The sequence below is a fragment of the Mytilus edulis genome, chromosome 8, assembly GCF_963676685.1.
Source record: "Mytilus edulis chromosome 8, xbMytEdul2.2, whole genome shotgun sequence".
Lineage (NCBI taxonomy): Eukaryota > Metazoa > Mollusca > Bivalvia > Mytilida > Mytilidae > Mytilus > Mytilus edulis.
In genome coordinates, this window is record NC_092351.1 from 63,225,283 (window position 1) to 63,236,638 (window position 11,356).

Genomic DNA, 11,356 nt, shown 5'->3' on the forward strand with positions numbered 1-11,356 from the left:
AGGTTTAAATCATCAACACCTCTATTCTATTTAATAATAACAGGCAGTGGAATCCGAACGTTTGAAACCAGTCATTATATAACATCATTTTACAGAAGTACACAAAGGTTGTCAGTTTTAAGATGCTGTCAATTACGAATCAATTTACATAAATATGTGTTCAGTATCATTTGAAATACGACACTCCTGTTATAGCTTTCTTATTTACATGTATTGTTGTTGGAAATTATATTTCCTTTATAGAATGCTTACTCGTTTTGTGAACATATGGAGGAAAGATTCACTGAGGAATTTGAACAAGCCATGTTAAATGCTGCAGAAAATATCAAGGTTTGTTCAAATTGTTCAAAGTCAGGTGATGTGTTTAAGGGTTTGATTTGGCATTTAACATCCAGTTTTTAATTTTTCTCACAGTTCGGTATGTTTGTTTTTGTAGTTGTTCGTATTTGTATTAAAATATGATTTTAGAAATTAAATGTGTATCAAAATATGTTTGTAAAATCATATTTCAATTAAGCGATGTTTGATATGGAAGTCAATAGTAAAATTGACGTGTTAACCTATTACATTACTTGTAATATTTAGTGTAGCATAATTTATTATAGTTATAATTATATGATTCATATCGTACAGGACATGTATAACAGAAATACATTTGTTATCAAACTTCAACGTACAACAAGGCCAACCATACCAAAGGGATATTCAAATTCATTAGTCGAAAACAAACTGACCATGCCATGACAAAAAAACGAAAAACGACGGAAAGACAAAGAATATATAAAACACTACAACGAAAAATAGACTGAGCAACACGAACCCCTAATTATTGGTCTGGAAAGACAAGCAGATCGTGCTCCTCATATGGCATCCGCCAGGTTACTCCTATAACGGTGATAAGTACGTTGTAGCAAGTGAAAAGAAAATCACACCATAGCGTATTGATAATTGATTATAATCTCACACTAAGACATCACATAATATAGACCATCGGTTAAGTTTTTATATAACATTTCATTAACAACTATCCCACCAATAATTTATAAGGGCATTAAAACCTACCCATGTCAGTCATGAAGTTTGTTGTTATCCAGAACTCAATCAATTGACTAACTTGGTTTTCTTGATGCCTGCAGCTATTACTCCGATTTTTAAATTTACGATATAGCCTGTTTGTGCTAATGTGTAAAGCAAACAACAATCAATCAATCAATTTCAATCCACTTAAGTGCATCGGACGCAAAACGTTATTTTTATTTTTATTTCAGTACGAGAGTCATTCATTGATAGTGTAGTTGATTAACTGTGTTGTATAATACCTGTAGGTTTCGAGCTTATTTATTTTGTATAGCCATTGTATGATTCCGTCTTATCAATAGATTTTACTTTTAACGTTCAACATTTATTTTCTCAAAAATTATTACAACAATACTTGACTTGAGTACACAGTAATTTAGGGAATTTCGAACAACAACAAAATAGGTTTCACAAAGTGTTGTTCGTTAACACAAAAAAATGTCGCCCTGTCCGGCCTTTTTTGCAGGATTAATGTGAACTATATGTTTCTACTTTGTAAGAAATGTGGACGAAATTGCAACAACAGTTTGGTTAAAATATTGTTAAAGGATGCATATTTTTGTTCCGTATGAGTTCTATTTATTTTGATATTTTAACTTTGATAAAAGTAGGTTTTCGGTTTTCAAATAATTGTTCATCGAACATTAGTGAACTTAACATTTTGGATGTTAAACACTTTATAATATTCTCGCTGATGCTACATGTATATTTAAAGAAAATCATGGTAACTTCTATAAAGCATTATATAAAAAACATTACAGGAAGTTGTTGATACTGCACTCTTTGTGAGACCAATACTAGAACGACTCGAACGTTGTATAAACCAGGTATTTAAAATTTAAAAAGAGAATTTCGATTGTATTCATTTGTCAACATCTATTTTGAATAATTAAAACAATTAACGAAACATGAAAAGTTCGTAAGATTTCAAATCCTGTTATTTTTAATTTTTAACGTACCCTGCATGTTCATTATAGACGTTATCATAGTTCACATAACACATAAATGAGATATTGCGAGTAATGCATTGTTCATAATGGACTCTTCTAATTGTTTGCAATTATCTTTAAACTTTAGTAAACAGAATCAAAAACAAACAGAAACATGTAACAGCAAAACAACATCTACTTTGCCTACAAGACACTAATGCCAAGTTTATCGTCAAGGTTTTTTTTTTCTTTCTTTTGTCATTGTCCTGAAATTCAAAGGATCAGGTTCAAAGCTGCCAACAATTTTTGAGTGCGAAAAGTTCTCACACTTGTTTGATTTCCTCGTGATTTTATGATACACATACTTCACTAGATGAGCGATTAAGGGTCCTACGATACTACGTTATCAATATAACTTGTATACCCGGACGTATAAGCTTTTTCAGAGTTCATCATGTGCATCACTGTCTGATAACTCTCTCTATGAATTTAACTAAGTTCATGTAATTATAAAAGGTTTTCTGCATTTTTCATTTTTCAGATGTTTTTGCGAAAATATGGTGATTATCAAAAGTATAGGGCGAGAGAACATGTACATACCTACATAACAGAATCTCTGTCTCTCTCTTGGTTTATGGTTACTCGGAATCCTCGTGTTTCCATATCAACAACAATACCGAACGAATCTCATCCAAAATACTACGATACTTACAGTACGGTTGGTTCAGAAGTAGATTATGTTGTCCTACCTATGATTAAATGGTCAACCAATGAGAACGAAATAATCCGCAAAGGAATAGCAGCATTCAAATGAAATGGGAAGCATTTGTGTTGGATTATTTATCGTATTAGACTTTTCTAGATGTTTGTAAATACATATGCAAACATAATATGTAACCAAATTCTTGTCAAAGAAATTAGATAAATGTTATATGGACATACCTACATAACAGAATCTCTGTCACTCTCTTGGTTTATGGTTACTCGGAATCCTCGTGTTTAATCCGCAAAGGAATAGCAGCCTTCAAATGAAATGGGATGCATTTGTGTTGGATTATTTATCTTATTAGACTTGTCTTGATGTTTGTATATACATATGTAAACATAATATATAATCAAATTATTGTCATAGAAATTAGATGCATAAGCGTTAGTTTATATTATCTTATTAGACGTTTTGTGATACATGTATATACTATATGTAGACATACTTATTATTTGAATACTTTTCAAAGAAAATGGATTCACTAATGATGGATTTTTATTTCATTGTACTTTTCTCAGATATAATGTATAGATTTGTAAACATCTCCTTTATTTCGTTGTTTTCTGCTTACCTTGATTATTGGTTTCCTATCTTTAGAATATATATCGGTCTATTTGAGCATATTACTGTAAACATCAAACATTGTAAGAAGTTAGCAATATCCTTTAACTCTACTTTCCGCTATATAGATGACGTTCTTTCACTAAACAATTCAAAATTTGGTGACTATGTGGAACGCATCTATCCCATCGAATTGGAGATAAAGGATACTACAGATACAGTTAAGTCAGCTTCATATCTTGACTTACATCTAGAAATTGACAATGAGGGTCGGTTGAAGACAAAACTTTACGACAAAAGAGATGATTTCAGCTTTCCAATTGTGAACTTTCCATTTCTAAGTAGCAACATTCCAGCAGCACCTGCATACGGGGTATATATCTCTCAATTGATACGATATTCCCGTGCTTGCATTTCCTATCATGATTTTCTTGATAGAGGGTTACTGCTCACAAGGAAGTTATTAAATCAAGAGTTCCAAATGGTGAAGTTGAAATCATCCCTTCGTAAATTTTACGGACGCCATCACGAGTTGGTTGACCGTTATGGAATAACCATTTCACAAATGATATCGGATATGTTCCTCACGTCGTAACTACAATCCCCTTCCCTTTCATGAATTTGACCTACCGAATTAGACTATTTACCGGATTTGTAATCACATAAGCAACACGACGGGTGCCGCATGTGGAGCAGGATCTGCTTACCCTTCCGGAGCACCTGAGATCACCCCTAGTTTTTGGTGGGGTTCGTGTTGTTTATTCTTTAGTTTTCTATGTTGTGTCATGTGTACTATTGTTTTTCTGTTTGTCTTTTTCATTTTTAGCCATGGCGTTGTCAGTTTGTTTTAGATTTATGAGTTTGACTGTCCCTTTGGTATCTTTCGTCCCTCTTTTTGTAATAAAAGTAACTTGATGAACTGTGTCATACACATTTATATACATACGAACATTCAATTACAAACTTATTTATTGAAAATATAACAGATAAGATATGCAATACTCCTTATTAGTGGAATTTGTAAATGTAAAAGTTGACAGGAGAGGAAGAAAAATGGTTACAGTGTGTATTGTCAGTCCTTGCTTATTTGGTTCTTACAAAAAAAATATAACCAAAAGCTGTACATTTTGTTAATCTAAATGTCCTAAAAGAAATTCTTTTACGAATCTTCCAGAAGCTAATTGGACATTCAAACTCAAATGGATGAAGAACTAGCAATTTATCAAAACTTTCAACATAATGCGTCAGTGCATAACACAGGGTGAGGAACACGAACCCCAACTGTGTTTCACAATAATCATTTCAATTAGTTTGAAAGCCACGCTCGGTCGTGTTTGTCCTAGTTTCTTTACTTGATAGAATGTTCCACGTCTTTCAACAGCAAAACACAAGTGTGTGCTGTATTAGCATTTATTTATGAGTTAAAGTTTATCTGAAAAATCATAGAATTACGAAAATCTTTCTTGTCCACCCTTTAACTGTCATTAAGGTGCATGAAACTTAACAAGATCAGTCACAATTGATTGGTTTTTTTTTTATATTTTGAGTATCCATTTAAAGTGCACCTTTTTATCTTGACAATATTTTTACGTTTAGAAAATGTATTTAATAAAATTTTGAGATTTCATGTTTTGTGTTTGTATGTGTGTGTGTGGTTTTTTTTTTCTTTCAACACATATATTGAAATAACTAACTGAATAAGTTCCTCATACGTGATTGATTTTGTATTTTGCAGCAAAATGATTTTATCGTGTTTGTGATAATTCATTATAACATTTCAAAACATTAAATGTTAGTGTTTGAATTAAAAATTGCGTGATTTTGTATCAAAGATGTATTTTTGACTGATGTACGTTTATATTTTCCACCTGTACGCCTATCATATTCTTTATACATGTTATAGTTCTGCATTGCTTTAGACTTTGTCGCATAGATATTTTGAAAGTGTGTAAACATATTGTATAATTCAACAAGACAAAAGAAAAGAGATTAAAAACGCAATGTTTACCATCCAGACTGATTACAGATATATCCTAGAATACATATTCATATAAAATCAAAATTGTTTTAAACATAATAGTTACATGAAAATGTGTCTGTCTTAGCTAGACACTGCCTCCTTCGTTGTATATACAACTAAGATCAACCATGAAGGTATAGATTTGATAGTGAAAGCTTCATTGAAACTAATCATTTCAAAATGACATTTGGATATCACAAAGCTATTGTAATTCAAACACAGCTGCTAAATATAAATAAGAAGATGTAGTTTGAGAGCCAATGAGACAACCCCCTCTCCAGTCTCAATGTATTTACTGTTTTATAAGTTTTAAATTATATGAAAGATTAATTGTTTGTAAGCTACTTAACGTCTTGTCCCAAAATATTTAAAAAAAATCAAGGACGCCTACCAATACATTAACCATTCGATAAGGATACTTTCAATATGATATTTTAACAGTATTTGAAAAAAAATAATATCACGGTGACTATTCAATTTAGCACATTTTTAATTTGAAATTCGTGAATAATGTGTTTTTGTTTCCTTCATAAATGTACTTTATAAGAATAAGAAAGAAATTTTAGAATAAAATTGTCAAGTTCACACAGCATGCACAAGATAAATCATTATGACACGATTATTGAAGCTGGTCAAAAATGTTGTTTTAGCGAAAAATCTCAATTAATTTTTTTTATTCAACAAATATGACATGACGTATGCTCACACTTGAAAGCTATATTTTGCACATCTCTTATAACAGTCAAGTATTTGCTTAAGACAACTATACAGTCCCAAGGTAATCAATGTTTTCGAACCGTACTTTTGTCTCTTCACAGTGTATGTGTGTGTTATATTAAAAATGAGAAGGGAAGGGAGGTTTTATTTCTATTATTTTGTTAAGCTATGCCTCTGCTGTCAGGAAAATGTATAATCAACTTTTTAATAGAAGTGTTTGAAATGTTGTATTAATACTAAAAATACACACATGTACAATGTAAATAAAAGATTGACCAATACATATAAAGTATATTGAGGTTAACCAAACCCTCAAATATGATATAACCAGTTTGATCTACAGATAAAAAAATATCTATAGATAAACTCATTATTATATAGATATACAGGACTAAATTTTCAATATATGCCAGACGCACGTTTCGTCTACAAAAGACTCATCAGTGACGCTCGAAGTAGGATGAGTGGAATTATATCAGTTTAAAGATAGTATACTTACAGTTATAAAATATACATTGTGGTTCTACTTCATGTTTTAAAAGGTATTCGTGTGTTATTCTAGTATGACCAATTTTAAGTGGAGTATTATCCAAAGTCATTTTGACAGATTGGATTTTTGGAGATAGTGTGAAGAGTGTTCCGGTTGTTTTTATGTCTGTTGATGGTAACATACGACTGCTTAACCCATATGCATATCATATCTAACACGTCTAAACCTGTTTGTACACTGAATTTAGCTGTAGATGCATAAAGCACCAGAGAACAAGATCTTCTGCAGAAAGTGCTGATGATTGTACCCCTTTTGGTAGCTCTGGTACAAGGTCGTTCAAAAATAGTATAAATAGAGTTGGTGGTAATACTCTTCCTTGTGGGTCTTTTTTGTTTTAAGAGTACTTTCTGTCCACATTTTCAATCTACCAGCACCCTGGCTCTTCTATTGTACAATTACGATTTGGTCCATTTGTACATTCTTCCTTTAATGCCATATCTAAGCATGTTTGCAAGAATTCCATCTTTCTATACCTTATCAAATGCTCTTTGTACATCTACAAAAATAGCCAACGTTACTTTCTTGGATTGTACGGCATCTTCTGCTAGAATTGTAGCCTGGCCCTTTTTGCTTTTGTATTGATTAAAACCAGCTTGTTCATGTCCGATGGTCTTCTCTGACTCTGAGTACATGTGGTTGCATTTGTTTATTATGCGCTCCATCAATTTACAACAGATGATTGTTAGGCTTATAGGACGATACCTTGAGGCTTTTGACTTGTTCTTTCCATTCTTTAGTAGTGGCTTCATTATTTCTCCCTTCCAGAATTGTTGAACTTGACCTTGTCTCCAGCTAAGATTGAATATGTCCAGCAAAGTATTTAGTGATGAGTTTTCTGGGTGTTGAAGCATATCATTTACGATGTCATCTGAAGTTGATTTTTTTCTCCTTAAGCGTTCTTATAGGTTGTTTTAACTTAGACATTGTGGTGTCAGTCTCTGCATGATCTCATGTGCTGGTGTTTTCTGTCTTTCTCTTATTTCTGATTTGTTCGTAAAGTTGGGATGTTGGTATTGCTTACTTTTATATAACCTTTTGCTAATGCATTTGCAGCAGCTTTTGATGTAGTTTCTTCTTCTTCAACTTCTAGAGTTATCTTTTGGTCTTTACTTCCCTCATCATTAAGAGCTTTAGTCAAGTTATACATCTTTGTTGTATCCTTCTCCATATTCAAAGATGATGTTTTTTGTCTCCATTCTCTTCTCTGGCATTCAAGTTTTGTCTTGAGGTGTTTGCCTTGCTTTGTTTGAGTTTGTCATTATTCTCTTGGCTGAGGTTTGATTCAGTCTCTTCTTCACGTCGCAGATGTTCCAACAATAATAAAAACTGTAAAATACCGTGTATATCCCGGAATTTTCTTGAATATATTGTAGCGAGCCAGGGGTGACTAACCCAACAGAAAACAAAATTTAATCTCTGAATTCCAACCCTTTGGAAAAGTATAAAACTCAAGACTATAGGACTATTACTGACAAGACTGAATATTCTATGACTAAAGGTTCTCCTGTTTTGATACAATCCGGACAATCAGATTATGCTGTCTTGGTGAAAAGAACACCAAACAAGTTTTGAAGTTTCCATATATTTATTTATTTTTCTATACTATAGGTCATGTAGTTTACATCAAATATGTATTTGAAAATACAATATAAGTATACAGTAATTACATAATAAAATTTCTAGCACCTCTAAACCAGTCTCAGAGCTCTCAATAAAAATGAAGAACTCTAATCTTTTGACAATTTATCAATTCTATAAGGTATTATTAAATGTGTTGAAATGCATGGAAAAATGGGAGGTTGTGATCTCTGGTCTCATATAGTACTGTTGGTAGTACTATATAAGAATTTGTACTGATATATACGTGAACCTTTACATGGTTGAGTCTTGCTATATAAATTACTTATTTAACTACAATTTCTATAAATATAAAGTTTAATAATTTGTGCAGAAGTTAATCAGAAACCTTTTCTGATTTAGATAAATAAGTTTAGGAAACTGATTCTTTATCAGTTCAAAATATGTTAAATAACTATCAGGTCCTTCCTGATATAAATACAAAAAAATGTTTAAAGAAATACTGTCAAGTCCTTACTTAGACAGCATTCTATAAAATCAAGGCAACTGCCAGGTCCTTCCTGAAACAGTACCTATTTTAAGTTAACAGTTAGATCCTTTCTAACTGTTAACGAATTTAAATATGGTTTCCAAACCTTATGGAAACCATAATTCCTAATTCCAAAGATTGCCTAATTATTCCTATAAAAAAACTATATTAAAGTGTTTTAAAATTTACAAACATCAAATAACTATATAACTAAAGCATTGCCTGCAAAATCCGTAAAATTAACAAAAGGTTTAAAAGTATTTGCTGAAGTTTCTTAAATTTAAATTAACATGACTGATGAGAATAAAAGATTAAAATCTTAAGAGCCCGGCTCCTAAAAGTCCGCTAAAATTAAAATTTACTTTACAAAAACTAAAAAGACATTGTTTTACCTTTCTATATTAAATAACTATAAATTTAGTTAAAGTAAATGTGGAAATTTTGTCTAAAATTAACTTTCAATCAAAAATCCGCCTTAACAAGCCAAAGTTTTAAGCAAGACTAACGTTTTTAGCTTTTTTTACGTCACCGTTGGAAATGTGGGAAGTTGGATAGTTGGATGTTGGATGTTGGAACGTAGGAAATTCCCGCGGAAGTTAGATTTAAAGAAAATATCTATTTATAAAAATAATTCGTAAATTCAAATAAAATATATTTCTCATCTTATTTATATATAAGAGCTTCTACTATGTTATTTATTTCAATTCTCCTTGGCAACAATAAATAAAGTTACAACTGCGCCACCGGAAGTAGCGGCTTGTCTATGAGAACAAAACATGTGTGTGTTAACGGCTGACAAAATTACAGAATTCGCCTCTAAAATAACTTGACAGCTTATAAAAACTATGTGAATACTTTATATACAACTCATGGATATATGAAATGCCGGTGAGTACAACTGTGAAAGCGTTAAATTAAAAATCGAACTAATAATCATCAACGACTAGCTTGATATGTTATAACTACTGCGCATGAGCAGGAATTTACACATTCATTCATAAAGATGAACACTCAGAACAGGTGCTCGTAATATTTACATTTTATAGTCTACAATGGAAAACTTCATATAACAACGATTCAATCAACAGGACTGATAACAGGATTAATTTCTTCATACAACAACTACAGTTTATTTACAACACGCATAAAAATAGCGTTTTTCTAACAGTAACACTATGTGGATTGACATCAGCACATGTTTAAAAATGCAAATTAATTTTGGAACGAGGCACAGGCAGCAGACGACACTTTAGCCTTATATATCAACATGGAGAAGGACGAAAGTTTCAACAATTTCAAATGAATTAACATGTAAGTTATGTTAAGCAAGAGTTTGTGATATAAAACAGATATTGGGAAGTATGTGATGCCAATTTATTTCTGTTAAAAGCAGTTTCAAAGTTTTAAACTGTGAACAGTTAACTTTATGTGCCATAAATCTTTCAATATGAAAATATTACAGTTATGAAATTTTCTAGTAAATAATAAAATTGAATAACATATGTTCTATTTCTATTATGTCACTGTTTATGTTCTAAAATGAACAATTACTAAAAGATTAAAAATACTTAAAGTTGCTTGTCTAAACAACACATTTCATATGGTGAACATTCATTTAAATAACATTATAAATCTATGCACAATTCAAAATACACAATTCAAACACTGCATGTACTGGTCATATAATACACACAATAATATCAACAACAAAATTCTTAAATAGATGTAAGAATGATTAGGGGCTGGTGCCTTACATTTTAGTGACATCTATGTGTTGTTATCCAATTACAAAACTCGACACATTTGTAATCAGATATTTTCATACATTATACATATTATAGAATAGTTATCAAAAGTACCAGGATTATAATTTTATACGCCAGACGCGCGTTTCGTCTACATAAGACTCATCAGTGACGCTCAAAAATAGTTAAAAAGCAAAATAAATACAAAGTTGAAGAGCATTGAGGATCAAAAATTCCTAAAAGTTGTGCCAAATATGGCTAAGGTAATCTACTCCTGGGGTAAGAAAATCCTTAATTTTTCGAAAAATTCAAAGTTTTGTAAACAGAAAATTTATAAAAATGACCATATAATTGATATTCATGTCAACACCGAAGTGGTGACTACTAGAACCAAGTAATTAAAAGATATGATTGTCGTATAGGGACCTAATGCTTGGGTTATGTGACGCAAATTTAAAGTTGAATTGTTGATAATCATACATTACAAGTTTCAACAATCTATTAACGAACACTTCATTGAAAATCATCACAGTCTCCTTGTTTGTTATACTATTTACTTAGAAAGTTATTTCTAAGGTGTTGTCTTCGGTGCTTGTACTATTCAATAAAACCAAAACATTGTCTATGTTTATCCTTTGAAGTTTTTGTATTATCGTTTTTGAAGATGAAGACAAACTTAAAACACTATGGCAACAATTGACGAAAAGATATTACCATAAAAAGACTGAACTATATGAACCCTGACAAAACTTGAACTCAAGAAATATAAAAGATCTTGATCGTTTTGTTGAATACTTCTCTTGCTAGCTCTTATTACACATTTGGTGATACATTTCATTCGCTGATAACACGAAATTGACAAAAGAACGGAATTGTGATTAGGA